Below are 11,788 nucleotides of genomic sequence, written 5' to 3' on the forward strand. Positions count from 1 at the left end.
TCAATTTAAACAACCATTTATTCAAGAGGCATTTATTTTATATTTCCAAATTATGGACCCCTAAACCTCCCTGATCTTTGGGTTGACAAATTATATCCTATCTAGTAAGTCTATACTTTTTTTTATAATCATCCCCTTGCCAAAAAGAAACGAGATCTATAATAATCAATTTTTTGAAGAACCCCTTTACGTATCTCAAAAAATGATATCATAAACATAGCTAGACTTGAAAGCACAGAGTTAATCAAAACCAGTCTACCCCCAACAGATAAATGTTTTCCTTTCCAACTACTAAGTTTTTTCTCAATTCTTTGCTCAATCACCTTCCAATCCTTATTATTTAATTTTCTATAATGCATTGGGATACCAAGATATTTAACAGGAAAAGAGCCACGCTTACAACCAAAGATATGATTCAACATCATTTATATGATTCAGATGTTTGCCTAAATGTTAAATTTGCTTCATCCTCAAAGGCGTTATCATTTTGGAAGAGCTGGTCTGGTATATGTAGGCATATATAGTGCTGTTCTCAGAATGCTTCCTTTTATTTGCATTAATGCCCTCAGAAAATGCACATTTATATATTCTCTAGCTTCAGAGCTTTTGTTTTTAATAAAAAGCATCATCTCAGGAAATGAGAAGGAAAGATGAATTCGCAAGTTAGGGTACGTCGATTTGTAAAGAGCATGTGCGTCTCTTGTATTATCTTGTAGAAAAGCTAGACCAACTAAAACTGCTCCGCTTGAGTTTTAAGATAAGTTGATTTTTACATAGCATCTTGTGCCCACGTGAGAGCTGAAAGTTTCATTCTTAAGTCTTAAGGCATATAAATTTATTAAATGGTCATTCCTGAAAAACAGGGCAAAAAGGAAGGTAGTGAGTCAGTAGGTCAGAAGATCTCCCATGAGAAGATTCTAACTAGGTTATATGGAGGAGATGATGTTTTTATTTTTCTTTAATAGACTGGAATTCTTTTTTATCACAAACCACAAAATTACAAAATATCAGGGAAAGTAGAGACAGAACAAGTGCAAAATTTTGCAGGTGATGAATCATCCTGTGAGTAAAAACTTACAAACTCAAATGGAGTAAAATTACTAATCTTCAATTCTTTTTGTCCATGGTTGGAAGAAAATAACCGGTGTATTTGCATGTGTCATCAGATGTTGATAATATTCTATATTATACTCAATCAGTTCGCTATTTTGTCCATCATGGGAAACATTATATTTCACCATCCCATGCTTTTGTGCAATATAATTCAGTTCCCTTTACCTTCAACCATTGCATGCTTTTGTGCTATTTAATTTAATTCAGTTATTAATTACTATCACCATTGAGAAATACAGGGTTGGTAGACAGTTTATTAATAACAAGTATAAGGTTACGTTTAGATGTATTGCAAGTATTCCCTACTATTGCACCCCTATTGGATGCGGGAAAAAGAATGGTACTTATCTGTATATCCTACTATCCCATGCATTTACTCATTTTGGTCACATAATTTTTTTTTGGCATCTTTGAAAGAGAACCATATGATGAACACTTTATGCCATTTGTCCCATTTATACTTTCTAAGTTCCACCTGATATCTCACTAATGATCGTTGTGAAGTGGTCAAAATACAGCCCATATTGGTGAATTCCGCGCACGGTAGCTAGTACATGCTTTTGGTGCAGCACCATATAATTTCAGTGAAGAAAAGTCGAATTAAAAATCCGACTTTGCTTGATATATCATGCTATGAGAGTATGACCACTAAACTATGTTGTCAACTGATAAAAGGAGTTCAGAGTCAAATATATTCTTTCAAAACCCACCAAGGAAATGGTAAGCCTTCGAGAAGGTCAACTCCCGCCCTCTTCCCCATGAACAAACTGAACCTATCAGAATACGGTTTTCACATACACATAATCGGTGCCAAAAATTTACAAATTCCTGAAATTTAGTCCCTCCCACCCAAACATCCCTTAGATAAATTGGGACAAGCATAACACACCCATCTCGTGAGCAGAAAGGTAGGTTTTGAAACCTACGAAGTAATCCGCGCTCTCATGATAAAGATGAACGTTTATAGCGCAAATCGATAAATATGGATGAAGTAGGGACAAAACTAGATGGAACATGAAAAACATCATTCAAAAGGTTAATCGTGTGAAATTCTGGTTGATTGTTTCCAATTAAGCTGGTCATAGTCCACATAAAAGGATTGCTCTAGTAAAACCAGAGCTTTTGTACATTCCAGTAAGTTTAGAAATCAATCAGAACTCAAGAAAACCTCGGATCCAAGCAAAAAAAAAAAAACACGGGATCTACAACAATTGAAATCGGATTTAAGGTTTATCGGTTGGATCACACTCATACTGCCACTCAAACCATAAAGAAGATTGAACCGGTCTTCTCGCATAAGCTCCATCTTTTTAAAATTTTTGGTTCAAACTTGCTACAAATTCGTTCCAACGCTAAATTTGGTCGTCAACAATTTGTTAAAAAATTATGACATATTCAATCTTTGCCTGAAATTTTGATGCTGAAATGTTTTTAATTTTCGTCCTGAAATAACATAAACCCGATCGACGGCGACCGGCACAATGGGGACGGGGGCTTGATGAGCTAGCCAGCCACCATGAAAGCAAGCGGCCAAGCGAATAAGGGATCGATTTTGAGCCGAACCACCGGCAAACTGCTCTGCTCCAACCAACCATGATGAGATGATGTGAGAGTGTAGTGCATCGCACGTTGCCTACCCTCAGCTACCTGCTACTGCTACTGCTACTGCTACTCACCTTTCCTTTTTAACTCCTGGATTTGTTCATGCAGATTGAGGCCTGGTTTAAGTTCCCAAAATTTTTTCCCGAAAACATTACATCGAATCTTTAAACATATGTATAGAGCATTAAATATAGATTAAAAAAATAATTGCACAGTTAGGGGGAAATCGCGAGACGAATATTGAGCCTAATTAGTCCATAATTAGTCATAAGTGCTACAGTAACCCACATGTGCTAATAACGGATTTTTTTTTGCGGGGGTGCTAATAACGGATTAATTAGGCTCAAAACATTCGTCTCGCGGTTTCCAGACGAGTTATGAATTTAGTTTTTTTCATTCGTGTCCGAAAACTCTTTTCGACATCTGACACTTAAAAATTTTCTTTTCGCGAACTAAAGACAGGCGCTGAATTGGTGGCTGTGGCTGCTGGCCCTGCGTGCGTGTGAACTGTCCCCAAAACGGCCTGAACCTTTTCCGGTTCTTTTCTCCCTTTCGTTTTCACAACCATCAAACCATATGTACACTCACGGAGGAGTATAATTTTTGTCTGCTTTTGCACGGATAGGTTCTCTACTGCGGCAGATTCCGCCAAGGTTAGGCAAAGGAAAACCAAACATGAATAAGCTATACTAGATCGGTGATTAAGCAAAAGAAACCAAATATGCCCCTATAGTGAGAATTTCTACTTAGTATCGAAAAAGTTTATGCGTTTTTTTTCAGCCTCGACATCACGGATGAACACATATGTTTGTCCATTCGTTTTTTAGCAGATGACGCTATTATTTTTTGCCATACGTTTGATCATATGTTTTATTACTAAAAAGTTACGTGATTATTATTTATTTTGTTCTGACTTGGTTTTTTATTAAAAATCTTTTAGTATGACTTACAGTTTTAATATTAATATTATTTTTAAGATGAATGTTGTGTCATCTATTAATTTAAAAATCCGAGGGAGTAGGCCATTGTATCTTTATCCAAGGCTCATACTTTCAGAAGGCAATGCTTTGCTTATTAGGCTGTCTTCTTTCGTTGGTGTTGGGACTAATCCCTACCCATGTGAAACGGAGTAACTCATTAGCACACGATTGATTAATTTAAGTATTAGCTAATCTATTTTAAAAAATAAATTAATATAATTTTTTAAAGAAGCTTTTGTATAGAAATTTTTAAATTAAAAAACACACCATTTAATAGCTTGGAAAGCGTGCGCGTAAAAAACTAGGGAAGTGAGTTCGGAAAGGAGGGGAAAGATTAGTGCACCCACAGCCTAAAGCTATGAGAACCGGTTCCAACACATATGTATGACCATCATACATGCATGGACCATCAAGACAAAATGGATTGGAGGCGCCTCCAATTTGAAACTAGCACTTGCCAATTGCCAATGTGACATCTTCCTGACAGGTCAGCCGAATTGTGTTTTCTGATATAGAAATGAGAGAAACCAACCATTGCATCGCGATCGTGTCAGTGCTATTCTACCTCGCCTAGTCGGTACGGCACCATCAACCTGTGCCACCGTCACACGGAAGAGTCAAATTTTGAGTAATTGATATACAAGTTCCATGGTTTTGAGTTCATACGGTACAGTGACTTTTTGCACAAATTGTGTGTTTGTGTTCACACACACACACTCTTGAAGCTAGCACCTAGAGAGGTTAATTGTATAGTATATCATAAATTGCACGCCTAGCGGACATTGTTAACTTCAAGACAAATAATAAAAAACAATGGACATACCCCCCTAGACTTATAATGCTTTCAACTTACTTCCTTCCATAAAAATCAACCTAGTACTAGACGTGACAAATCTTAGCATTACGAATATGGACATACCTCTATCCATATTCGTTGTACTAGAATATATCATATTTAGTACTAGGTTTTTTTTTCACAGAGAGAGTAGGTGTTAACCGCAAAAAGTGGTTTTCATTACAAACTTTGCAGAAATTCCTGCATTTATCTTTCCCTGCAAAATTCTTGAAAAATTACCTTCCAACAATTACCGACGGTTTACAAACACTAGCAAGTCTACTAGCGATTTATGAACATATATATTATCGAAAAAAAGTAGGTGATGTATTATCGCAAAAAATTAAAAGCAGGTAATGTGTTAAAGTAAGAAAAACATCCTAGAGTCTAGACCACCACAAATTCATGACATAAAGATCTGACTTAGACCATGTTCAAGGGAGCTGAAGATTTCGAGAAGCAGCTAATTAGAATTTGGATAAATTGAGTTTTTCAACTGTTGGCTTCTAGTTTACGTCTTAGATTCTATACCATCGTATTTTTAGATTTCGGATGAAAAGCTGAGCTGAAAATTTCAAGAGAAACTACAGTTACAACAACCTCCCCAAACAGAGAGTAAGGTTTTCCGTCGAGTTTGGAGGCACATCAAATCTAATTACGGTAGTTGACCTGAAATCAACCAAGTTATAGTACTATATCTCAAGTGGAATCATACATAACAAGATGTGATGCAACTGTCAATGATTTTCTATGATCTCTTCAATCTGCACGTAGAGTAATTAACGCAAAGCTGAAATTCTTGAACCGAGCGTTCAGACAGTGAAAGGTACTGACAGCCGAGCTTTAATATTAATCCTTAGGCTAACAAAATAGCAAATGTTCATCTCATAGCTAGGGAACTTTCAAAAACAAAAATTCATATCGTAGGCACGCAAAGTGCTAATCCTAGATCAGAACTTATTAAATCCTCGGGGTTTTTTTTTAAAGAAAAAGAAGGCAAGAGCTTCCGTGTCTTGTGTTCTACCCATACTTTCGGTGCATTTGGAACTTTCAATTCCAACAGTTTTAAAGTGTGCGTTTTGCGTCCAATTACTCGAGAAATGGTTGTTTCTTTGGTTTTGATTAGCTTGGTCTGATGAGTGAAGGAGACGGTACGATAACACACCTGAATTTCGTAGTCCAGCACAGCATATATAGAAAAATTGTGGCATGACAAGAATCAGGTTCACACACCAAAGATCAGCTTAGATGATATGGATTTCTGATCTGTTTGTATGTGCAATTCTTTCTTCCTTTTCTGTGTGGATTCCTAGATAACTGATAGCCACTACGCTGGACCCTCTCACCATTGACGGGCCCATGTCATCATCTTTGACGGATTTGGCCCTCGTCAGAGATTAGTGGTCACTGATGACTGCACCTCACCTCTGACGGGTGAAAAGCCGTCAGTGGTGATTAACACCTTTGACGGGCCGCATAGAAATAGCCCGTCACAGGTGAGAATCACCTGTGACGGGCGACTCTTTCCAGCCCGTCAAAGGTGACATACACCTCTGACAGGTCTAATTTATCACCCGTCACAGGTGTGAAAAATCATAAAAAAAAAATTCAAAAGCCCTCAGCCCCCAGCCCCTAGCTCACGACATGAAACAAAAGATAAAAGATTCATCTCAAGATGCAAGACAACAACTTTGCATTTCATTGGCAGATCTGATAACATCAGAGAAACAATATACATCACACAATTTGAGTAACAATATACATCACACTAGTAATGATCTGCATCTTAACAAACTAGACATCCACACAAACAACACAGAATATGGCCCAATCTAAAATTTGGCAATGAACATTTGCAAGATAAGAAAAATCAAGCACAACCTACAAGAGTCAGAAATGACGGTGGCGCTCATGGGTGAAGGAGTCGGTGGAGGACGCCGGTGGTCGGGGGGAGAGGGCGTGGACACCGGCGGTTGGGGGATGGAGGCGGCGGTAGCCGGATCTACGTACCAGAACCCCGTGGAGGCCAGATCCAGCGGCGGCTGTTGGGTGGGCGTTGGAAGACGACGCGGGCGGATCCGAGGTGTGTGGGCGTAGAAGCTGGTGGCGCCGTCGATGGGGGCGGTCGCTCGTCGTCTTCGTCGCAGCCGCCGTTGGCGTCGTTGTAGTCGCAGCCACCATCACCATCGTCGTTGTCGCAGCTACCGCCGCCATGGCCGCTCGCTCCCACCCGTCTAAGCCCGCCGCCGCCGCTCCCGAGGGCGGAGACGGCCAGATCTGCTGCCGCCGAGCCGCCGTCGCCTCCCCTCCCGCCGGATCTAGCGGAGGGGAGGGCGTGACCCCTGCCGCCGTCGGGCCACCACCGCCTCCCCTCCCTCAGTCGGGCCTCCAGATCTGGCGGAGGGAAGGCACTCCCACCATCCGCCGCCTCCTCCTACCGTCCCGCCATCTACAGCCGTTGCACCTCCACGCCGTCCGCCGCCACCACGCCTCCTTTCCCGCGCCTCCCCTCTCGCCCCTGCCAGGCCGGCGCCGGCGCCGCTGCTACACACAGAGAAAGGAAGAAAGGGAGAGAGAAGTCCAGAGAAATGGAGAAAAGAGAGAGAAGACAGCCTTATCTCCTCTGAGTGTGGGCCCCACCGGGAGAAGACATATCTCCTCCGGCTCGGCTTGGGAAGGTAGGTGACGGCTTCGAGTATATATAGTGGGACAACTCACCTCAAACGGTTTAGGGTTTGAACCCGTGTGAGGTGAGTAAACCTCACCTCTGACGGGCCATCCGGTTGCATCTCGTCACAGGTAACTAGTCACATGTGACGGGCCGGAAGTAGAAACCGTCAGAGGTGAGGTTTAACTCATCTTTGACGGGTTCCGTTTTCGACCCGTCATAGGTGACTAGTTACTTGTGATGGGTCGCAGCTGAATAGCTCACCGATGATGAAATCCTTTAGGACCCGTCAAAGGTGACCATCATCACTGACTACCACTTATGACCGTCACAGATATGCCGTCACAGGTGTGAGGATCTGGTGTAGTGAGCCAAGATGTATATATGCACGTCATTGATTTTTTTTTATACATACATATCTTGGAAGAGTACATGTGCTTTGCTTGACCTTATTGAGATTAGATATATATTTGCCAATAATTAACTAATCGCATGATTGAGTTTGTCCTACATGGCTCATTGAAGAGTCGTTCACACTGGAACAGAGCTTAGCGTGCTGGTTATAGATAGAGATCCAACAAAATAAAGTTGTTAAGTTCTCAAAATAAAAAGGCTGAAAAGAGGCATATCTTTCGTGCTCTCTTTTCCTATAGACATTGGGTTGTCCCCAAGGAAGCAAATGGTTGGTGCAGATTCAATGCAAATATAGGAACAAGACGGAAATTCTGTTCAAACAGCTCTTGGCTCATTTTTATGGGTTTTTTCGCTTTGAACTAACATTGAGTTAAATTGACCTTAGTTAAGCCGCAAAACAGGTCTAATTTATTAGTTTGAATGTCATGTTAGCATTTGACCAAAAATACCTCTAAAATCCAGTGAATTCAGGACCGTAGGACTGCTTTGAGATTCGTGCAACAACATCCAATCCTAATACATCTTTTCCTCTCCCCCCAGTCCCGATTCCCGTCGCCGCCATAGCTTCGCTTCCTCGCGCACGCAGCCGAAAGACGTCAACGATACCCCTCGACCTTGATAGCTAGCTGAAAAACATCAACAGCTCCAGCGCGGCTCCCCTTCTCCCCTTCTCCCCTCTCCTCCTCCTAAAGCTGCCCTCACCCCCATCCTCCTCAAGCCAGTGGCGGCAAAGTGCCCCCCATCCCACCGTCTTTCTCATCTTTGACAACTCTCCCCACCGTCAGATCCATCATCACCAGTCACCGCCTCCTAACCACAAGCTCACTTTGCCCCGCCACCATGCTGGCCCACCGCACACCTTCATCCCCACGGTCCCAGCACCTCACCACCCACAGTGCGTGTCCACCACCGATTGCCTTCCGCGGCTATCCCTTTCTATCCCTTGATCTGGGACCCTAAACTCTAACTTCACTGTTTTTCGTCGGCCCACCGCCGGTCACCGAACCTTCATCTGAGTTAGACGAGGAATTAGGTGCACAAATATTCAAGCAGATAGGGTGTTTCAAAATATATAAGAAATTCTCTTCATTTTCTGTCGAATGTTATTTAACAGTTGTCTGGAACCAAGAATAAAGCCAAGCAGTACTACTAGTACTAGTGTACTTCGATGACATTGGCAGCTAACCGTGTCACCGGTAGTTTGATTCTTTAAGATAATGAAAAATCACAGCCTTTGCTTCCACAGTTACAGCTTATTATTAATTAATACTACAATGCTCACAGCATAAAAAACTGAAAGTGCCAAAGTATTAAGATGACAAGATAACATACCAAAACACTGAGGTAAAAATTTGTATGAACGTCGAGATCCGTCATGCAAGCTGGATATTGTCCATATATATATTCTTAATGCTTAGAGATATTATAGCAATATAAGATGGGACCCATAGTCCTATATTCTTTTATGTATAGCACAATATATAATGTATATGGTTTTCTTTTGATCTTAAGTTAGGGCTCACTAAGAAAAGGGAACTCTATTTAGCAGGATTAAAAGAGCAATATGTTGCAAAGGCTTAAATTTTTTTTTATGGTCTAGCTTTAAGTTTAAGGTTCGTCATAGCAATATTCTCTCATTTGCTTCTCTCCCAATGTATAAAGGTAGAAAAAATATTACTTTATTGCTTGAGGTACTTTTTATGCAACTAGAAAGGTAGCCCGCGCATTCGCGCGGGCATGTTTTTATTTCGTTTCGAAAACAGATCTATCAAAATAAGTTTAAATTAAAGTGAGGTATTTTGCTTCTTAACTGAATGTTCATTGTATTTTTTCTTTAAAAGTCTTGAGAAACTTTCATTGCTCATAAATATATAATTTTTACCATCCTACTATCTCCTTTTTAGTTGATCAAATATACATATCTTAGATAGTGCTTCTTATACATAGGACCCTACAATATTTTTAAGAAAAATACCTAGTCCATATGAGTCTTAAAATAAAAATTAGTAGGAAATTTATAATCATATCGTTATACGAAATGCTATTGATTTTGTATTGACACCTTAGAGGCATTTACATGCAAGTCGTGGAATTTAGTGTATTCATTTAATTATTATTGACCTTTGTCTCTTGATGTGTCAAAGGGAAATATGACTTGTATGACTAAAATAGTTCACTGTGTAAAAGCTTCAACACTATCTTGTGGGTTAAGTGCTCCACTAAAATAGTTCTGTGTAAAAACATTACAAAAGTTATTTCTACAGGTAGCCCATGAGTCCGAGGCAAAAGGCTTATCACATAGGAGGCTGCACATTTGAGGAACATGTAAAAAGTCTTCTCGTGGAAATCATTTGTTTAGGAGTGTGCTGAACATAATTGTATATTCAATTAAAAAAGTTGGAAAAGTGGCTTAAAGTTGTCATTTCACATTGATTGGTTATGAAAATAATGGTATATACAAATCTTTGTGCCCATATCATTGTTTCGCAACAATCAATAGAACTTGATAGTTACTTTTGGTATTCCTTTTGGTATGTAGCAAATTGGCTAAATATTTTACAACTTATTGTATCGTTTACAAAGATGCACCTGCTTTATTTCTCTGTATACTGGATTGTCTCATTGTTTATTAATGGATGCCTTGGGCGCATGCGACACTATATATATTTGGAAAAAGTACGAAGCTTGCGCCCGCCCCCTGCACCGCCCTGCCTCGCCACCGCTGCCGCCTCGCCTCACTACTGCCTCTGCCGTCGCCTATGTTGGAGAGAAGAGAGAGAGTGTGTGTGTGTGTGATAGATTGGGAAAGAGATAGAATAGAGACTGACAGGTGGGGTCTATCTATTTTTTTATAAAAGAATTGCTGACTGGACTGCCACGTAGACCAAAACCACCGTGGATTGGGTCGAGGGGGGTATTTCGTCCTGTTTGCATAATTGGGGGTGAAGAATGTCCGGTTTTCGGATTCAAGGGGGTAATTTCGGTCGACCGCGATAGTTCGGGGGGAGGGGGGTAATTCGTACTTTTTCCTATATATTTCAAATAAAAAGCCTTCTCGAGTCTAAATTGATTTCGCAGTGTGGGAAACTCCACGTAGCTTAGCAGGAACATAATTTCATAGCTAAAAATACTCCACATGTGTGATTATAATGTAGTGTGGTTTGATTGTTGTCATGATTTAAATATTTTTTACTCTAAAATTTATGATTAAACATTAGGAATTTACATAATGCAAACGATCACTTGTGTGATTTTATTTTAGCTAACATGCATTGGGCCTTTAGTTATTATATTTATATTGCATAATCCTAAATACGAAGCATACAATGCTTATCCTATTTTATCTTTCTTGTTTGAAAGAATTAGCCATTTATACAACCATGGTAGTTTAAATACTAAATAACTTTTAACTTTTAAGTTTCTAAAATAATTGGTACAAAAAGGTTTTAGCTCGGTCATCTGTGGTACACATATAGTCCCAAGCAAATTTGCCCCCTCACGCTGACAGTGTCCCGGGTAATGTCGATGGGGATAAAACTGTGACCGATTAGGAGTATTAATTTTTTCAGTTCCAGAAAGAAAAATGAATCTCAGTTTTTTAGACCACTGTCTAATGTTTTCTTCCGTAAGTGTACAAATGAAGCTATAGCCGATCTCATATCCTTTACATTAGATCGATGTATATGGTCCACATCATTATATTATTTTATATAGATCTAATGGTTAAAATTAATTGGTCCATCGATTTAAATATTTTTATTTTTTCTTAGAATTTGCAGGATTTTTTCTAATTTATCAGAGAGCCACGTGACGATTTAGTAGCGTTTGTAGTATATAATATAAGACACGTATAATTATATTATTTTGACTTATGGGGGAGTAATTTCTTTTGGAACATTTAGGTTTATTCTAATTTAATTATTGTGAAATTATGTTTGATGATAAAATCTATATCATTATTTTTTTCATAATATTTTAGAACTATTTAAATGGCACGTAAAAGTCAGAAATTATAACCATAATGTGACATTCTTTTTGAAAGTTTAAATACAAGCAGTTTAGATGTTATATTTTTTTTAATCATCAACTGTGCTTGTCTATTCTTCTGTCTAACTAATATATTAAATAAAAATAGGAATAAGAAATAAGAGAGGGAACAAAGAAGGAGAGAGAGAG

This window comes from Oryza sativa, chromosome 8, assembly GCF_034140825.1.
Source record: "Oryza sativa Japonica Group chromosome 8, ASM3414082v1".
Classification (NCBI taxonomy): Eukaryota; Viridiplantae; Streptophyta; class Magnoliopsida; order Poales; family Poaceae; genus Oryza; species Oryza sativa.